The 20,869-nt window shown below is 43.0% G+C and overlaps 1 protein-coding gene and 1 non-coding gene across 3 annotated transcripts in view; both read left to right on the forward strand.

Moving 5' to 3' along the window:
* Positions 1-20,869, forward strand: part of MYO10 (myosin X) — a 256,895-nt gene that overhangs the window by 187,259 nt on the left and 48,767 nt on the right. The gene's annotated exons all lie outside the window — the stretch shown is intronic.
* TRNAS-ACU lies at positions 2,871-2,952 on the forward strand. The gene has a single exon. It is a non-coding gene; the product is annotated as a tRNA-Ser (tRNA).

Consider the following 20,869-nt stretch of genomic DNA (forward strand, 5'->3'; position numbering starts at 1 on the left):
CAATCGCCACTTGTTCTGCATTACTCACCTTGCCTGCCCAGAGCACATCCACTCTCCCTGTTACAACATGTTGGCATGAAGTATTGAAACAGTTGAGAAAGCGGTTTGGGAATATTCGAAGGGCCTTTAGCAACTGGCGAGGGTGTGCAGGCTTTTCTGTTCTTGGTTCTGCTTTGAGCCTAAAACCCGGATTGCACTCTGCTGGGTGCTGCGCAGACGGTAAACTGCAGAGCTGAGAGCAGGTGTAGGGAAAGATGAATAGACTAGCTGACGTATCGTCACTTCTTATTCAGTCGCTCAGTCGTGTCCGGCTCTTTGCGACCCCATAGTTTTCAAAGTACAGATCTTTCACTTCCTTGGTTGCACGTATTCCTAACCATTTTATTGTTTTTGATGGTCCTGTGAATGGGATGGAGCTTGTTCACTCGCTCAGTCGAGTTTGCTCAAATGCCTGTCCATTGAGTTGGTGATGCCATCTGACTATCTCATCCTCTGTCGCCCCCTTCTCCTCCTGATGTGTGGGCACAGATGAAGCAATACTCTTTGGTTGACTGTTAACTGTATTTGAGGGATTGGGTGCAAAAGTACAGGAAGAAATGAACTGATAAATAGGTTGTCTCTAAATCATTTCCATTTCAGCTAATAAATCATGTCCTGGCCTCAGATATAGTTGATGAGGCTAAATCATGGATGCGGGAAAAGGTGAAACCAGAACCAGGAGGACTTTTGAGAACGTTCACCAGTGTACGATGTGTCTCTCCCCCACACTGGTCTCACTTGGCCTAGTCCCATGGTTTTGTGGCCTGAATTGCAATAGTTAACCTCTAATTCAAACCGAATCCCAGCCTGCCCAGTGACTCTATAGCTGTCAGTTAACCTGGCCTGTTTTTCCACACATTCTAGGACTAATGGCATAAGGTTTTATGATTCTCAGGGGACAAGTTGATTGCATTTCTGTTTGCTAGTGAATAAGGCAGCCTCACCTTCAGATACTCTATAGTACACAGACTGATAAAACTAGTTAATCTTTCAACAGGTCTAGATTAAAATGATCAGCAAAGATGTATTAGAAACCATGGTGGACAGAGTGAAGTCTCATAGGAAATGCTGGACTCCCTGCCTTTCACCAGCCATGTGACACTGGTATAGCCACTTGAGTTGCCTCCTTGATGGTATGAGGACAGAAGTCACCCATTTTTAAGGTGGTTGCAAGGTTAACTGTGATCATGTCTGTTAGCTCAGACTCTGGCACATGCTGGCCACCACTGGTCATGGTGGTAGATAAATAATAGCGATCATACTTGTCTCTCTGCAAAGAGGCAACATCTGTGTGTTGGTGGGGCCCTTCCACACTGACTGTGGCTGTCCCAGCATGAAGAGGCTTTTGTTTCCTCTTGAGCTTGTTCACCACTTACTTAACTTGGGACCACATCCTCAGATAGAATTTATGAAAGACATAACACCCACGTGGGGGTAGATGTATGGAAAAGTAAATTCATGGAAAAAGTATTACCAGAACCCTGAAAACTATGCTTTAAATCTAAGAATGGGAAACATCAGTTCAGTTGCTCAGTTGTGTTTGACTCTTTGGAACCCCATGGACTGCAGCACGCCAGGCCTCTCTGTCCATCACTAACTCCCGGAGTTTACTCAAACTCATGTCCATTGAGTCGGTGATGCCATCCAACCATCTCATACTCTGTCGTCCCCTTCTCCTCCTGCCCTCAATCTTTCCCAGCATCAGGGTCTTTTCAAATGAGTCAGTTCTTCACATCAGGTGGCCTAAATATTGGAGTTTCAGCTTCAACTTCAGTCCTTCCAATGAATATTCAGGACTGATCTCCTTTAGGATGGACTGGTTGGATCTCCTTGCAGTCCAAGGGACTCTCAAGAGTCTTCTCCATCACCGCAGGTCTAAAGCATCAATTCTTCAGTGCTTAGCTTTCTTTGTAGTCCAACTCTCAAATCCATACATGACTACTGGAAAAACCATAACCTTGACTAGATGGACCTTTGTTGGCAAAGTAATGTCTCTGCTTTTTAATATGCTGTCTAGGTTGGTCATAACTTTTCTTCCACGGAGTAAGTGTCATTTAATTTCATGGCTGCACTCATCATCTGCAGTGATTTTGGAGCCCAGAAAAATAAAGTCTGTCACTGTTTTCACTGTTTCCCCATCTATTTGCCATGAAGAGATGGGACTGGATGCCATGATCTTAGTTTTCTGAATGTTGAGCTTTAAGCCAACTTTTTCACTCTCTTCTTTCACTTTCATCAAGAGGCTCTTTGGTTCTTCTTCACTTTCTGCCATAAGGGTGGTGTCATCTGCATGTCTGAGGTTATTGATATTTCTCCCGGCAATCTTGATTCCAACTTGTGCTTCCTCCAGCCCAGCGTTTCTCATGATGTACTCTGCATATAAGTTAAATAAGCAGGGTGACAATATACAGTCTTGACATACTCCTTTCCCTATTTGGAACCAGTCTGTTGTTCCATGTCCAGTTCTAACTGTTGCTTCCTGACCTGCATACAGATTTCTCAGGAGGCAGGTCAGGTGGTCTGGTATTCCCATCTCTTTCAGAATTTTCCACCGTTTATTGTGAACCATACAGTCAAAGGCTTTGGCTTAGTCAGTAAAGCAGAACTAGATGTTTTTCTGGAAGTCTCTTGCTTTTTCAATGATCGAGCGAATGTTGGCAATTTGATCTCTGGTGCCTCTGCCTTTTCTAAAACCACCTTGAACATCTGGAAGTTCATGGTTCACATACTGTTGAAGATTGGCTTAGGGAATTCTGAGCATTACTTTACTAGTGTGTGAATGGGAAACATGGTGAGTTTTAATAAGTAAATTGGATCACTAAGGGAAGTGCGTCAAGGTGGCCAAGTGGTTAAGGTGATGGACTACTCATCCACTGTGCTCTGCATGCATGGGTTCAAGTCCCATCCTTGTCAGATAATGGCTTTTGGGCTTCTCTGGTGGCGCAGATGGTGAAGAATCTGCTTGCAAAGCAGGAGACCTGGATTCAACCCCTGGGTGGGGAAGATCCCCTGGAGAAGAAAATGGCAACCCACTCCAGTATTCTTGCCTGGAGAATCCCATGGACGGAGGACCCTGGTGGGATATAGTCCATGGGGTCACAAAGAGTTGGACATAGCTGAGGGACTAACACTTTCAGGGGAAGTATGTGAAATATGTTTTTCTAAGGATGGATGAGGAGAAAGAGCGTGTTATTGGTGGTGGCATGCTTTCTGTTTCCTGCACCTTCCTTGAATTTTCTCATTGGGTCCTCTCCCCAGGTAGCAGGGTCAAGAGGGGCTTCTGGACTTCAGCATCTTGAGTCACACAACTCTGGGATGCTGGGACTCCAGCAGGAACCAGTCCTGTCCAGGCCCCGGGGATGGGAATAACCTGGCCTTTGTGCATCACCTGACCTCCTGTTTCCTAGCAACTTTCAAGTGCTCAGCGGAATATTTTGTGGCATTCCTAATTTATACTTAACAGATATTGGCTGTGTCTAAGGCTGGCTGATTTCCCATTATGACTTGCAGACAGCCACTTTAATACATGAATAAGCAAGAGAAAAGGCTCCTAGGAGCCTCTTCTTTCCATGAAGAGTGAGTGCTCATGAAGCCCTCATTTTCCTTCGGGAGAGTAGACTTTACCCAGGACTTGCCAATATGATGCCATCTCTCTCAGCTCAGACCGCAGCAAAAGGCTTTCAAGTAACGGTCTCCGTTTGATTTTTTTCTAATAGCCCAACCTGTATTGATGAGTATTTATAAGCCAGCCACATCCATTATCAATGAGTTAACTCTTTTCTTAGCACATTCTTTTTTTTTTTTTTTTTTTTTAGCACATTCTTTTAGACAAATGTAGACAGGTAGCTTCCTCCCAGTTTCTTCCTGTATAAATGGGATGATGAGATGGAGTAATATCTTAAACTCCTTCTAGCTCTCAACCAACAATTGAGAATCTGATGAAATTACATTCTTTGTAATAACTGACATTCTAGGTTTGAGCTCAAAATTTTCCGAGTTGCTATGTTCATACTTTCTGACATTCCAAGCTCTTTGGTCCTTGTATGAATTTTTATTTATTTGTTTCTGTTGTGTTCAGTGACTAAGTCGTGCCATATTCTTTGTGACCCCACGAACTGCAGCATGCCAGGCTTCCCTGTCCTTCACTGTCTCCCAGAGCTTGCTCAAATTCATGTCCATTGATTCGGTGATGCCATCCAGCCATCTCATCCTCTGTCATCCCCTTCTCCTGCCGTCAATCTTTCCCAGGGTCTCTTCTGATGAGTTGGCTCTTCGAACCAGGTGGCCAAAGTATTGGGACTTCAGCTTTAGCATCCATCTTTCCAATGAATATTCAGGGTTGATTTCCTTCAGGGTTGACTGCTTTGACCTTCTTGTCTCTAAGAACCATTGTTTTTCTATCTCTAAGAACTATTGTTTTTCTGTGTATCTGATGTTTTAAAAAGAGCAATTTTTCAAAACTTAAGTATGGTGGTCAGTCGCTAGTGTTCAGTGGGTAGAAGTGTTTTGTCTCAGTTCAATTACCTTAAAGTTCAATTACCTTAAAGCAAGAAACCACAAGTTTATTCTCCTGATTGTTACCTATCTGTACACTGATTTATGTTATCATGATGGCATGCCCTAGTCCCAACTGATCAACATCATGAGAGTAATAACTCTGGTGGACTATGACAGCTCTGAGGTGGACACGTTTTCCTGGATGCCTGGCTCCTGGGCATTCACCTGTCTTTCCTCCTCATCCCCTGCTTTACATTCTCTGCCTCAGCTTCCTTGTCACATTTACATGACCCTGGTGATTGCAGAAGCGACTTGGTAAATTTCACAGCTATTTTAGCATTTTCAGGACTGATTTGAGCTTTCTTGCCAACATCTACAAAGAGCGATGGCTGCCCCTCAATTGGTATTTCTCAGCATGGTTTTTTTCATAGCAAGTCTGAATAAAAAGGACTCCGACCTGTCCTATGTGGTGGATGGAGAAATAGTAATAGTCCAGCAATGAGAAGAGTGAGATCAGGGTTTAGATTAGCAAGATAAAAAGGGTTTAATTACAATCATTAGATAATATCACAACAGATGATACCCAAGAGGGAGGCTGCTCTGTGAGGATTTCCAGATGGGGTTTATATGTTTAGGTTTGGATCGTCTGTTGGCTCTGTCAGGGTTTGTGGTCTGATTTAAAACAAATCTTTAGTCCTTCCCTCCCTTCCCACTTGTCTCTGTGTTTTTCTGAGGTTGTCTTTCAACACATATTAATTGACTCTCAGGATCGTTTTTTTTTTTTTTTTTTAATCTTGAACTGCTGAATCTCTGATTTTACATATATGTGACCTATTCAGAATCTAAATTTGCCATTCAACCTGCCGTCTCATTCTTCCATTGTTTTTACTCCCTCGTTTAAGAGAACTAACTCATTCCTTTCCTTTGCATAGACCTGGGTCCCTTAGTTCCTCTTGCTCATGAACCCGTGTTGGGATTTCATTGTTTTCTTGCTTCAGTTGGATTCATTCATGGGTCTTTCATGTTCAAAAAATGGGAACACAGAACATATATTTTAAGGAACCATCAAACCATACATATACAGCTTTGTATAATCACATGGTGAATCAAACCATACATATACAGCTTTGTATAATCACATGGTGAACCCAGACGTGAAACAGCGTCTCAGGTCTGGGAGGAGAGGTGAGCCATTTAGTCATGAACCTGCGGAGTCTATAAGGTCACTTTGGCTCACTGGCCTCACCTCCCTCCAGACGGACAGCCTTGTCTTGGGTGATACTCATGTTCTCTTCTGTCTCAGATTCTGTCTCAGGACAATATTGAGAAAAGTGCTCCAGTGGATTCTAGGGCACGTGGGCACCAGCCTTGGAGGAGGTGACCTCCATGCCCTTGCCTCCCTCCCTCGAAGCCTTCCCACACCCCTCACCTGATGTCAGCCTTTCCACTTCTGCACATGACCTCACCTCGTGACCCACCCAAGGCCTGAGAACATCTCTTCTTTGCCAGCTCCCCCGCCTTCCTTGTCCTCCTCCACATCCTCTCTCCCCTTCTTCGTCAGGTCCTCGCTACACTTTGAGAACCTCCTTCCTCAAACCATGTCCCAAGCCTCCTGCCTATCTGGCTGTTTCCCATGAGACCACCACCTAGTGGTCCTCACTGTGCTCACAGACCCTGGGTCCATTCATTCCGTCTTTGATTCCGACTTTCCAGACCTAGATTTGAACTTGACCACAACCGTGGGATGTCTGTCTGGCTTTGGCACAGCACACCAGTTAACGTTGCCACTGCTGACCTCTGCTCCCCTGCTCATTTGCCTTCTGGGTGTTTTTGTGACCAACAGTATTAACCACTGTAGAGTTTTAAGCTATTTATCAGCCTTGCATTTTCACCAGGCAGCTTGATCTTTCTGGTCTAAGTCCATTCCCTATTGGCACCCCCTACTTCCCAGGGGTGATCCTTCGCTTCTAAAATCGAACCTCTTCTGTCTACCATCAGACTGTACAGGTGTGTGACACACATACACGATACCCTCAGTGTCCCTTTGGGCAGAGCGCCAACTCTGCAGTGACAAGACACAAAATAACTCAGCTAGTAATGACCTACACAAGCATATACAGGTCACATTTAATAAGAAGCATTTGTTCAGAGACTTTGCAATATCAGGGCTTCACATTGAGGCGTATGCAATTCCATTGGTCCTTCCTCAAGGTCACAAAATGGCTGCCATAGTGGCAACCATCACATCTTCACAAAACATCCTCATTTAGTTCTTTCAGCAGATAGTCTTTGAGAATCTGTTGTATTCTTGGGATGCATCTCTGAATAAATCAAACCAAGTCTTTGCCCTCTTGGAGTAAGCATTACTTCTGAAAGGAATCAGGACTGTGCCAAAAGGAGCAGCTGTCCTTTAATTAGAAAGAAAAAAAAATTTTTTTTTTTTTTTTTTTTTTTCAGTAGATTTGCCTCATATCTCCCTGGTCCTGGCTTCTCTGCTTGGTTCTGGGGCCAGCCTGAGGCCTGTTGCTGAGCCTCACTCCATAGAAAACTTAGAGTGAATATCTGGCAAAGGGGAATGGGTTTGCAGAGCTCACTTAGAATGATCTCATTCCCAGGACAGCTGCCCTGAGTACAGTGGGAGCTCCGTTAACAAGGGAGCATTCATGGGCCCCACTGGAAAATAAAAGTGTAGAAGAGGATGAAGGTGGAAATAAGGAATAAGGAAATAAGCTGGAAATAAGGAAATACAAAATGTTTGAATTATATCTTGTGTACAGTTTGGAGAACTTTTAACAAATGTGGTATCAGAATTTCTGAATAAGCACTTTGTGCTTGTGACAATTTTGAGGAAGGATTTAGATAAGTACATTTTCCTTATCTGTTGAGCTTGATTTGATGTTAAACAATAGAAAGGGGAGTCAGTCTAGTACTTTCATGCAAGATTGATAATGGCGTAATGACAGCAGATTTGTGTACACATGATTATCAAGAAATTTCTGATAAGCACTACCCCAAGTTCAGCAGTACTTCTCAAAATACCTGTGGCAAGAGAGGAGCCCTTTTACTTGCTGCTAATTCGTTGTGGACTGGTACTTTTAAAAAACAGAATAAAAAATGATGTGGCCATGTCAGTTGGCTATTCAGTTCAAAGTTCAGTCGCTCAGTCATGTCCGACTCTGTGACCCCCTGGACTGCAGCTCGCCTGACTTCTCTGTCCATCACCAACTCCTGGAGCTTGCTCAAACTCATGTCCATCAAGTCCATCCACCATCTCATCCTCTGTCATCCCCTTCTCCTGCCTTCAATCTTTCCAGCATCAGGGTCTTTTCTAATGAGTCAACTCTTTGAATCAGGTGGCCAAAGTATTGGAGCTTCAGCTTCAGTATCAGTCCTTCCAATGAAAATTCAGGGTTGATTTCCTTTAGAATGGACTGGTTGGATCTCCTTGCTGTCCAAGGGACTCTCAAGAGTCTTCTCCAACACCACAGTTCAAAAGCATCAGTTCTTCGGCACTCAGCTTTCTTTACGCTGTTAAAGTTCCTAAATGCTTCCTCTCTTTTTTGGGATCCATCTCCTCATGAGCTAGCACCTGTCACTTGGAGTCACACCCTCCTGGTTTTCCTACAAGAAGAAAGAGCCAGAATCTAGGCACAGATCCTAATGCCTGCCAGTCACAGGACCTTGAACATGGCACACATGTTGTATCCGATGCATGTATTTAATGCATGCATTCCTCCATGCATGCAATGGAATAATCATTCTGGCTTGCCCACTTCTTTTAATAGAGTTCTTTCAGGTTTAAATAAGCTACCAAAAATCCTTTGTCTAGATAGTCACTCATATTTAAATAATAGATAACCATTATTCGCTGCTTCGCATTTCAGAAGAAAATCATCACACTCCCTTTCAGTGGTGAGAATTAAGTGCCAGCTCCACTTTTGGCAATCCAGGGGGCTCCGATTTGCAGGAACTCTTTCTGTCTGCCCCACGTGAGTGGCAGAGGGCATCATAGGAAAGTTTAGGGCTCCCCTCCTGGACCCCAAGAGGGGTCTGATGTGCAGGCCTGAAGACCAGGTACTTCCTGCAGGATTTCCTGGGAATCCGTGGCCCAGAGGGAGTCAGAGTGCCTCCCGTGTATGGAGGAGAGGAGAGGAGAGGAAACCCAGCAGTGAGCTGTATTCCTCATGCACAGCCAGCAAGAAGAGGAAGGGTGGTCAGAGGAGCAGGTGCAAGGCTGGTTGTTAAAGGCAGGAAACCGGAAAGGAATAAGAATGGAAGAAAGAAGCCATGGGAGGTGGGGGCAGCAGAGTGCTGGGGGGTGGGGGGGGCAGGCTTATATTCCTGTAATTCAACGAAGCATTCGACCAAATGTTAAATACGTGTGGTTTTCAGGCCATTTGTGCGGTTTGAGGTTTTCTGGCCATTTGTGGGGTTTGGAAACAAGTATGCGACTTGGGCACAATGGCAGCTAAGAATCAAAGGAGCAAATGCCCCATGGATCCACTTGAGGTGCTCCAGCCAAACTTTGGGAGCTGTTCGCTGTGTAGCCTTTCCAGGCATTTACTTGCCAAGTTTGGGGGAAAGAAGATGAGAATGTATGTGTTCCCGTTTTGGCCTGTTCAGTCTAATGTTATGAGAGATTCCCCCCATGGTACTGTAGTTCATCATCACCCATAGGTGCAGAAGATACTAGGTTCAATGACTTGTCAAACAAGAAAACACATTTAATTGCTTGGAATATTCTGGAGTGATTTTGGAAACAAAACATAAATTCATTAGGAAAATGAAATCAACATATTTCATTTGAGAATCATTGTGTTGGTATTTTACACTTTATTTGCAGTAAATGGGAATTCTTCATATCTCATTTCTTTGTGTAGCATCGTTGCCCTCATGAAAACTCTTCATGAGGTCTCTTCTATTTCACATCATTCGTGAGTGTTGCTTTTCATCTTTGAACAATGGATAATGTTTTCAATGAGAAGTGATAGGTGGTGTTTATCTCTCTATAAGCCTTGTATTAAAATAGTTTTGACAGTTCATTTATATAAAAGATGCTCCAAGTTTCAAAGTAGAATTACAGTATTAAGCTTTGTTATTCTTTCACTACCCAAGTCATTACAGAGCAGAGGTTTCAGCCTAATTTGTTAGAGCAGCATTGTCCAGTAGAAATAAAATGTGAGTCATGTATGTAATTAAAATTTTTCCAGTAGCCACTTTTAAAAGGAAGGAATTTTTGTGGAATTAGCCTTTAGCCCAACAAATCTGAGATGTTATTTCAACATGTAATACGTTTCAAAATTATTGATGTTTTATTTGTGTATTGATTTCTCAAAATCTCGTGTAGAATTACCCTTGGAACACAATTCAGTTTGTGCTATTTGAGTGCACCCGTTCCCTGGCTTTGATTCTCCAACTCAGGGGTTGTCAAACTTTTTCTAATACTGGCAAGACAGTAAATATTTTAAGGTTTGCCACTGCCCTGTGAAAGCAGTCACAATGCATGGCTGTGTTCCAATAAAACTTTATTTACAAACCAGGTGGCAAGCCAGATGTGACTCCAAGGCTGTCCTTTGCTGGCCCCTGCTCCAGCTGAATATATTGTCTCATTGGTGTTTTAATCCAAAAAAATGATTTCTGTTTTGGCCTAAAGTCTGCTACCAAGATAGCTATTGTGATGAATTTCATTCAGGAATATTTAGGGCAAATGCATCAGGAAACAAACTCCATTGTTAAATAATGAATACTCTTGAACTGCAGGAACTTCCCACCCTGCCTCCTAAAAGAGGATCTTGCAGACCACCGGGATAGCTTGTGGGTCTAGTGCAGGTTGGTCCTCACTCACTGGACTCTGTCTCAGAGGAGCTTTGTGACCCTTGTTGTTCAGTTCTGTTCTGACCGACTCTTTGCAACCGCATGGACTGCAGCACGCCAGGCTTCCCTGTCCATCACCAACTCTCGGAGCTTGCCCAAACTCATGTCCATTAAGTCGATGATGCCATATAACCATCTCGTCCTCTGTCATCCCCTTCTCCTCCTGTCTTCAGTCTTTTCCAGCCTCAGGGTCTTTTCTAGTGAGTTGGCTTTTCGCATCAGGTGGGCAAAGGGTTGGAGCTTTGGCTTCAACATCAGTCCTCCCAATGAATATTCAGGACTGATTTCCTTTACAATTGACTGGTTAGGTCTTGCAGTCCACGGGACTCTCAAGAGTCTTCTCCAAGACCACAGTTCAAAAGCATCAATTCTTCAGCGCTCAGCCTTCTTTATGGTCCAGCTCTCACGTCCATACATGACTATTGGATAAATCATAGCTTGACTAGATGGACCTTTGTTGGCAAAGTAATGTCGCTGCTTTTTAATATGCTAGATTAAATTAATTAAATTAATAAATTAAATTATTATGCTCTGTCTAGATTTGTGACCCTAGATAAGTTAATTAACCTCTCTGTTCCTGAGGTTATGCATCTATTAAATGGGAATGATGAGTGCTACCTTAAGAGTTGCTAAAGTTAAATAAAAACTATGGGCTTTCCTGCTAGTCCAGTGGTTAAGATTTTGCGCTTCCACTGCAGGGGGTGAGGGTTTGATCCCTGGTCAAGGAATTCAAGATCCAACATATTCCCAAAAATAATAAAAAAAAAAATAAAATCTAGTGTTACGAAGTGAGCATGCAGCATGACACAGATACGTGAGCAGTCATTATGCTGCTACCTTGACTGCTGCTTCTACTAGTCTGTTACTACTGGTAGTGTCAGTACTGTTCTTCTACCACCAGCGCCCTAAAGGTTCATAAATACAGACTAACCCATGCACCAGAACAGAAGTACATCAGCCACCCACAGGCGATGGTAGCAGCTACTCATACGATGTCAGTTTGGACTTGAACTTGTCTATAAGCAGAGGAGTTCCTACATTCTAGGGAAGTTGTGGCAGAATCTGCAGGGATTCTGATGTTAGAAGTGGGTGCCTGTCATTGCTGTGTCCTGGTAACTGCCATGTGACGGGGGTTGGATCACTCACATCCTTTGGACCTGTGTAGTGAAGATGCTATTGCTGCCCTGCCCACCTCACAGGGCGGTGGAGACGAACACGTGGCATCTGACCTACACGGTGCTATGCAAATGTCAGCTAGTAGCGTTTCCTGAGTGTCTGCCTCTCTTCACCTTAATCACACATTTCATTTGATCATCATGGACTGATTTACTCAGAGGGTGGTTGTAAAGACTGAGATACTCGTAAAGTGGAAAGACGTCCCTGTTCCATGGGTAGGGTAGCTGCTATTTTTTATGATTAAATTACTTAAGACACAACCTTTTACTGTAACCCATCCCTTTAGGTTTCTATCCACCATGTGGACTAGAAATACTATTAAATGACCTTGTTAGAGCGTGACAGATAAGCTCCCAAAGTTCTGTCGTCTGAGATGCTGGAACGTAATAGAAAATTTGCGGCATTGCATTGCTAGTTAGTCATCTCATCGGTAGTTTCTGATTGATTGACTAAAATGTACTGAAGTGTTGCTGACACTTTATATAATCAGGGAGTCCACAGTGTAATATTCTCATAGATCAAGAGCCTGTCTCACATATCAGGCGTCTTAGTAATTGTTTTTCCTTGCCAGTAGAGGTTGGATGAGCTCCATCTTGGAGAAGGTTATAAGACTTCACGCTGGGGTAATCACCTTCCTGTTATCTGGGCCTCTAACCATTGGCATCAGAAGTACAGGATTCATTCACCATGAAGCAAAGAGGGGGCCAGGGCTGGAGGTACTGATAGGAAATTCTCTGGTGTGGGGACACCAAGGTTCCACTGTATTTCCCTTCATTCCGTAAAAGCGGAATAGAAAACAGCTCAGGGGAGAAACAGCCTCAGTGTCCCTCCATAGGGAGCTGATTACACACCCATTCTGGTGAAGACATAGTGTGCTGCTGTGAAAAAAACACGGGAGGTCTGTGTGTTGTAACAGGGAGCTCTCCAAGATTACCTTGGGCGAACAGAGCAAGGCGTTGACCATGTCTTTATTTGCTTTCAAAAGAAAAAAAAAAAAGCCTCAAGAATGTGTTCATCTGTGTGCACAGGTGCACGTCCGTATCCATGCACGCATAGATTACATGCAGAAGAAAACACGGGAAGCTGGCAAGAGTGGTCTTCTCCAGGAGAGCTGTGGCGCTTTCACTGCATATATTCTCTGTATTTTTTATTTAAAAACCCCTTGGCATGCATTATTCTTTCCTTCAATGATAATGGAGAAAACCAGACTTTCCTTGCATCTCCCGGTATTTTACATCTGTCCTCATTAAACTCTCTGCCAAAAAGTGTCTTCAGTACACGGTGGGCTAAACTCTTTCCCACGGAAACACATTCCAGTTGTGTTATGTAAATCATTGAAAACCTAGGTGGGTATTGAGCTGAGTTTGGGGCTTGTTCCCTAAAAACACATTTTGAGGACAGCTTGGACCTTGTGACTGGCATCTTTAGAATTGAGGCTGAGACGGCGTCAGAGTTGGGTTTTTCTGCTGCTGTTTTCATGAACGTGAGTCAACTCTAGTCGGGCAGAATTAGTTTCCTTAAGGTCTTCTTCCACCGTGCACCTGTTTATTTGTTCTATTCCAGGGTAAAGGTATAGTGGTACCAGAATTGCTCGTTTACACCCCCCGGGAAACAACTTTATCCACCACAGGATAGTGCTTTTTTGTGACTCCTTTTGCCTCTGAGTCTTAGGATAGACTCCGTGTCCGACGCTATTGTACTTTAGTTGCAGGTTTTCCTCTCCGTCCTTCCCGTGATGTTGTTTCATCCATCTGTAATATATTCAGATTCTCTTGTGATAATCTGAGTTACTTCCTAGGATCCTCCAAGGTTCATTCTTTGGCTGTAAAGTACTGTGTGTTTTAAAAATTTTATTCGTTTTTAATTGGAGGATAATAGCTTTACAGTATTATGGTGGTTTCTGCCATACATCAACATGAATCAGCCATAGGTATACATGTGTCCCCTCCCTCTTGAACCACCTTCCGTCATCCCACCCCTCTAGGTTGTCGCCGAGGACCTGATCTGAGCTCCCTGCATCATATCTATTTTGCATATGGTAATATATTTGTTTCCATGCTACCGTCTCAATTCAGCCCACTGTCTTCTTCTACCACACGTCCACGGGTCCGTTCTCGGTGCCTGCCTCTACATTGCTGCCCTGTAAATGGGTTCATCAGTACCATCTTTCTAGATTCCATATAACAGAAAGATTAATATGTATCATGTCAGCTATAGTATCACATGTAACAGTTTCCTCAACCTAGAAATTTTCCTATTCTTTACCTGTTCAGCCCTCCCCGAGGCCCTGGCAATCACTCATCTTTCTGTTGTCTCTTTCTACTGTCTGCATCCTTTTTGGCCCCAGGGACCGACTTCATAGAAGACAATTTTTCCACGGACCAGGCATGGGTGGGGATGGTTTCAGGATGATTCAAATGCATTATATGCACTGTGCTCTGTGTTTCTAATTTCATGCCACTGCTGACAGGAGGTACCAGTTTGCAGTCCCAAGGTTGCAGATCCCTACTTTTAGCTTGCTTTATTCAGAATGTCAGGTTATTGGAATCACATACATAGTATTGCATTGGCCGGAAAGTTCTTTCAAGTTTTTCTGTAACCTCTTATGGAAAAACCTGAAGGAGATTTTTGGCCAACCCGATATATGCCCATTTCAAAGGGTCTTCTTTCACTTAGCACTGTGCATTTAAGGTTCCACCACATCTTCTGGGGACTTGAGAGTGTAAAAAAAAAAAAATCTGAATAATATTCCATTGAATGAATGCTGCCGTTATTTTTCCATTCACCTATTGAAGGACATGATGATTGCTTCCAGCTTTTGATGGTTATGAATAAAGCTGTTATATAAACATTCACGTGTATGTTTTTGTATGAATGGAAGTGTTCAACTCAATTGAGTAAATATAGTTAATGCTCCTGATCCAAGAGTTTCACATCCGGGAATTCAACCAACCTCAGATCAGAAATACTCAGGAGAAAAACTTCCAGAAAGTTCCAAAACACGTGAATTTACCAGCAACTATTTATATAGCAGTTACATTATTTTTATAGCTAGCTAGGTAGCATTTGCATTGTATCAGGTATTATGGGCTTCCCTGGTGGTTCAGACAGTAAAGAATCTGCCTGCAATGCAGGAGACCTGGGTTCCATCCCTGGATCAGGAAGATCCCCTGGAGAAGGGCATGGCAGCCCACTCCAGTGTTCTTGCTTGGAGAATCCCCAGGGACAGAGGAGCCTGGCGGGCTACAGTCCATGGGATCACACAGAGTTGGACGTGACTGAGCGACTCAGCACTGAGGTGAAGTGTACAGGAGGATTTGCAGAAGTTATATGCAGGTGGGTGTGCGTGCGCACACGCTTCAGTCACTCAGTCATGGCTCACTTTTTTGACCCCATGGTCTGTGGCCTGCCAGGCTCCTCTGTCTGTGGAATTTTCCAGGCAAGAAAACTGCTGCTCCAGAGCATCTTTCAAACCCAGGGATAGAAACCACTTCTCTTCGGTCTCCTGCATCGGCAGGCAGATTCTTTACTGCTGCACCACCTGGGAGCCCCCAGAAAACAAACTTACCCTTTACAAAGGGGAAAGGGAAGGGGAATTAATCAGAAGTTTGGGATTAGCAGATACACACTACGATTTATGAAACAACAAGGACCTACTGTGTAGCGTTGGATCTTACATTCAGTGTCTTGTAATAATAGAAAGAAAATGAAGTCGCTCAGTTGTGTCTCTTTGCGACCCCGTGGACTGTATAGCCTGCCAGGCTCTTCCGTCCATGGGATTTTCCAGGCAAGAATGCTGGGGTGGGTTGCCATTTAAGTGTCTTGTAATAACCTATAATGAAAAAGAATCTGAAAAAGAAATACATATATGTAAATATATATGTAATATACCCATATATAAATGTAATATATATAAATCTGTTTTATATATATATAAAAAATGGAATCACTTCTCTATACACCTGAAACTAACACGATTGTAAATTAACTGTCAATTTTTTAAAAAATGACATGAAAAAGAACACGATGAGGTCACAGGCAGCACAAATTTGATGCATCCAGAAAAATTTTTTTGAGGAGGGAGTATTTGCGAAGCCCTTAAAAGACCCATGAAACTTAACAGAGACAACGGGGGAACATTTCAGGTGGGGAAGCTGGCTTCAGCTGAGCTAAGACAGCAAGCTTTAGTCAAAAGGCTGCCAGAGTTACTTCTCATCTGACTTAAATGTAGAGGGTGGGTGGGATACATTGACCAGGAAGATAGATTGGAACATATTGGGCGGAGGGCTTCAATGGGAAATTGATGCTTTTGTGTTAATTTGGTGTGTGTGGTCAGTTCATGAACAGGTGGGGGAAGGACAGTGCTAACACAGTGCCTTAGAAAGGTTTCATGATGCGCCTGTATATTATTTATGTTCAGAGTTCTCTTCCCCATTAAGTAGTTGGGATTTGTGTGGATCTGAGGTGAGGACCACAGTGCCCACCTATAACAGCTTGGATTTCCTTGCTTTTTAAAACTGTGCTCATCTGGGAAGGGTGTGGTTTGAAGCCTGTATTTGTGGGTGAGAAATTTCCAGGCTCAGTAATACAACCCCCAGGATTGACTGACAGCTTCAGCCACTCATGTAACCAAGATGCTTCCCATTCCTCACCTGGGAGGGGAGTAGGCTTGCTTCTTCTCCAGGGGAAATTTCTTTCTGCCTGTTTCTCAAAATGAAAAACTTAACAAGTGGTAACAACTGCCTCAACGTTGAACAGCCGGGGAGAGGAGTGACTGATGTGAGACAAAGAACCTTTGTCTCTAGTTTAATTGGCTGTTGTTTACTTCCTGTTCAAGGTCGGGAAACTTACACTGCTGCTTCAGTAACTGTGCTTTTGAAAACCGTTCAAAAGCAGGATAAACCCCTGTCCGCTATTTATTAACTGCTTTTGAGAATTGGATGTAACGAAACAGCAAATAAAGATTGAGAGGTCTTCCATCTTAATTTTTTGTTAATAAGACGTGAGGACAGGAATATTACGGAGACTCAGTCACTGTAAGGCTGGGAATGATATTTTATTAGTGTGATCAATTTTTGGTAAACCCTTCTGGAATTTTTTTACTTCTTAAAGTTGATGAAAGAGTTGTCAGCATTCTTAATATTTGTTTGCTTTAAAGTTGAATTAGGGTAAAGGTATATCCCTTGAAAAAAGTGAAAGTGTTAGTGGCGTAGTCCTGTTGGACTCTTTGTGACCCCATGGACTGTAACCCACCAGGCTCCTCTGTCCATGGGACTCTCCAGGCAAGAATACTGGAGTGGGTTGCCATTCCCTTCTTCAGGCGATCTTCCTGACCCAGGTGTCAAACCTGGGTCACCTGCATTGCAGATGGATTTTTCACCGTCTGAGCCACCAGGAAAGCCCATATCCCGTGATCATAAGACAAATATACCTAATATAGTAAATCCTCTCTATAATTCTAGTGTCTCTCTCTCAGTCCACAATGTTTGCTTATCAAAATGAAGAGTCATGTAATGGTTTTATACAAGAATCAACTTAACATTTCTTGGGATGATGGATACTAATCCTCCATAATATGGACTGTGTAACAAGTCCCTCCACTGCAGAGCTGCCATGTCCATAATAAAGTTGACAATATTTCATCGAGGAAGCAAATCAGAAGCCATTAAAAAACACAATAAAAAAAATAGAACTCCATTTTTATTAGTTTTAGAATGTTACACCACTCAGTTTCAGAAACAACCTACCAGTGTTGTGCTGGGGGTAAGTCTTCAGAGAATATAAAGTTTTAAAAAATTAATTTATTTTTGGCTGCTCTGGGTCTTCATTGCTGCTCGCAGGCTTCAGGAGTTGCAGCTCTTGGGCTCTAGAGCCCAGGTTCAGTAGCTGTGGCACACGGGCTTAGTTGCCCAGCAACATGTGGGATCTTCCTGGACCAGGGATCAAACCTGTGTCCCCTGTATTGACAGGCATATTCTTAGCCACTGGACCACCAGGGACGTCCCTGTAATATGAAGTTAAAAACACATTTATTAGGCTACTAAAGTAGGACGTTAAGACACATTCAGATCCCACGTCTGGTTGTTCTGTGTTCTGGGGACTCACAGCGACAGGCCCAGGGTTCACCACCGTGTTGCATTCCAAGCAGATTGGAACCAAAGAAAGTCTGCATTTGTTGGGTCACAGCTGGGACTGGATTTGCTCGGGTGCATCCCAGAGCTTGTGGTTTTTCAGTCTATGGAAAAGTGAAAGTGAAGTTGCTCAGTCATGTCCAACTCTTTGCGACCACATAGGCTGTAGCCTACCAGGCTCCTCCATCCGTGGGGTTTTCCAGGCAAGAGTACTGGAGTGGGTTGCCATTTCCTTCTCCAGGGGATCTTCCCAACCCAGGGATCAAACCCTGGTCTCCCGCATTGCAAGCAGACTCTTTACTGTGTGAGCCACCAGTCTATGGAGGATTCTTAATAAATACTTTTGATTGATGAAAATAGTAATGTTTACTTTCACCTCATCTCTAAGACATTGTGATCCTACCAAGTGGTTAGTTTTTAGACTTCGAATAAATTAAGCATCTCCTTAAAAAAGGGAGAAAAGGACTCATTCTGGAAATAAATTGTAGCCTGTGTTCAGAAGCACCTGCTTGAATTATCAAGTTGCATTTGTTATGAAAGCAAAAGCAGTCATCACTACATGTGTTGTCCCAGGCAGGCTCATTCCGTGGGACGGGGCTCGGTGAGTGTCTGTCGTGTGTCTGCTCTTCTCCGGCACCTGTCCAGGGCAGGTGGTACCCAAGGAGGAGGACGGACAGGCAGGAGAAGTTGCAACCACCAGTGGGTCAAAGAACATTTAAATTCTGTCGTTTCTCTGAGGCTGAGATGCAATGAAATGTGTTATCAGTCTTTCATTGTCTATGTTAACAGTTACCAAAGATGGACTTGCTCAGAATTTGCTATTAGATTTTCCAAAAGGTTTCCTCTGTTCACTCGTTATTTCCATATTTAGATATTTGACTGAACTCACAGTGCAGTGAACCAGTTTCTGCTTTACATTGTCACGGCCCTTAGAATTGTGATTTTTTTTTTAATCACCCGCATTTACATCATGTCAGTACCTGACAGGTTGTTTCTAAGGCCCCCTCCTCAGTGTTAATATTTTTAGATACTGTCTCCATGTGCCCGGAAGACCCAGAGTTTCTGGAAATGCTGCAATACAGGGCACATTTTTCTGCCTAGATTTCACTGTAATCTTTTCCCTGGAGAAGTTTCCAGCTCACTCCTTTGAGAATAGTATCCTATGGAAATATGCCTCCAATTTTGTAAAATATCAGTTGGAAAATATGGTTTGAATCAAGTTTGATTTACATACGAGTTTTCAGGAATGCAAAGCACTTTGAACTTTGTGTGATTTAAGCAAATATTAAAACTAGTTTGAACAAGTCTTTTAGCTTTACTCACTTCCAGTTTCCTCATCCACAAAATGGAATAATATTACTCATCACACCCACCCCATCAGATTTCTGCATTCAGGTACTGTATGAATTGAAGGATAGCTGTGGGAATCTTCCGTGTATCAAATAAGAGGACTTGATTCCTGCAAGGCTGCTAAGAAACCATTTGAAATTCTATGTGTATAATCATCAGTAGTTCTTTGAAGGTAGAATAATAGAATTCTTTTTAAAAATTATTAATGTTTTTAAGATTATGTTTTTATGGTTCTTATTTTAGATTGTAAAAATAGCATAGCTTTCTTAAAGAAACTGATAATCTGTTGATTCACACCTGTGAAGCCTGATCCAAAAATTAAGGCAAAATAAAATACCTGGTTAACAAAAGTTACTGTTGAGAAGTAAATTTAAGTTTGAGCTTCCTGTCAGCCAAGGCAAAGAGGAGAATGTGATGCATTTTCTACTGTTTGTTCCCTTTTGATCACTGTGTTTATTTTCTGTTTATTTTATCTTGCCTAATTCCTCTTTGGCACAGTGTACATAAGTAAATCACAGTGAGTTATGATAGTCATCAATTTATGAGTGTATGGTCAGATAAAACATAGCACTTCTTAGAGAATAGTTTTCTCCCCTCATAGCAAATTTTTAAAAAATAGATCCATGTTAAGTGATATTACGTGACAGTGGATGACAGCAGAGTGAAGTAAGAGTTGGTTCTGCGCCAGCCCACGTCCTTGTCCAGCTTGTTCTCTCCCCTCGGGAGTCTTCTCTCCAAGAGACTCCAAGGCCTGGAGAGGGTCTCACCTTAGCAGGAGGACTGGATTTCCCCACCACCCCCAACTTGGTTTCTGGTCTATATAGTGCTTAATCCAGTGTCTGTGTGTCTGTGTCTCTGTGTGTGTGACTTGTCCCATCAGAGGAGAGGGAATGCCTTCCGCCTGCAGTCCTGGCTGGTCCCAGACAGATTCTCACACACACCTGCCTTGGTGTGGCAGGCTGCGTTCCCACCCCCTCTCCCTGGGCCCTTCTCAGGGCTCCTTGGTTTCAAATCTAGGACATCTCAGATCCGTGAGGTCTCAAACACTGAAAAACATTAGAACTTCAGGGGTCCACAGATAATTAACTCCTATTTTTGTTAATTAAATAGACACAGATTGAGCATCCCCTTACTATGTGACTATTTCCAAGTCCCACTGTCATACTTCTTACTGTCTGTCTGCAATATTTTTGGAATTATAGAAAGCTAGGTGGCTCATAGGTTAAAGCGTCTGCCTGCAATGCAGGAGACCTGGGTTCGATCCCTGGGTCGAGAAGATTCCCCTGGAGAAGGAAATCGCAACCACTCCAGTATTCTTGCCTGGAGAATCCCATGGACGGAGGAGCCTGGTGGGCTACAGTCCACGGGGTCGCAAAGAGTCGGACACAACTAAGCGACTTCACTTTCACTTTCAGGTAGTATTCAGGGTAATCTTATTCATTAGCACATAGATGCATTTTTCTTTTTTTGTTGTAAAACACCTTTCCTATCCTGTGTCCCTGTCGGCCAGCACTTCTGTTGCCCTTTATGTAGACATTTAGCTACCAAAGCTTGCCTTTACCCGTAATTGATTTTTGTGGAGGGCTTAGCATGCTCTGTTATCCATCACTTGTTTTATTGAGGCATTATGAAATCTTATTTTTTCAGATTGTAAGGGGAAAAGTTCTATTTTTTGTTTTGTTTTGTAGAATTAAATTACCTGAAGCTAAATGTATTTAGTCCTGTCTCCAGAATGCAAATTTTTCTCTTGCATCCATCTCTCTTTGTCCATTTTAAATGCTTCTGTGTCAGTCTGGCTTTTA

This window comes from Cervus elaphus, chromosome 25, assembly GCF_910594005.1.
Source record: "Cervus elaphus chromosome 25, mCerEla1.1, whole genome shotgun sequence".
NCBI classification, from domain to species: domain Eukaryota; kingdom Metazoa; phylum Chordata; class Mammalia; order Artiodactyla; family Cervidae; genus Cervus; species Cervus elaphus.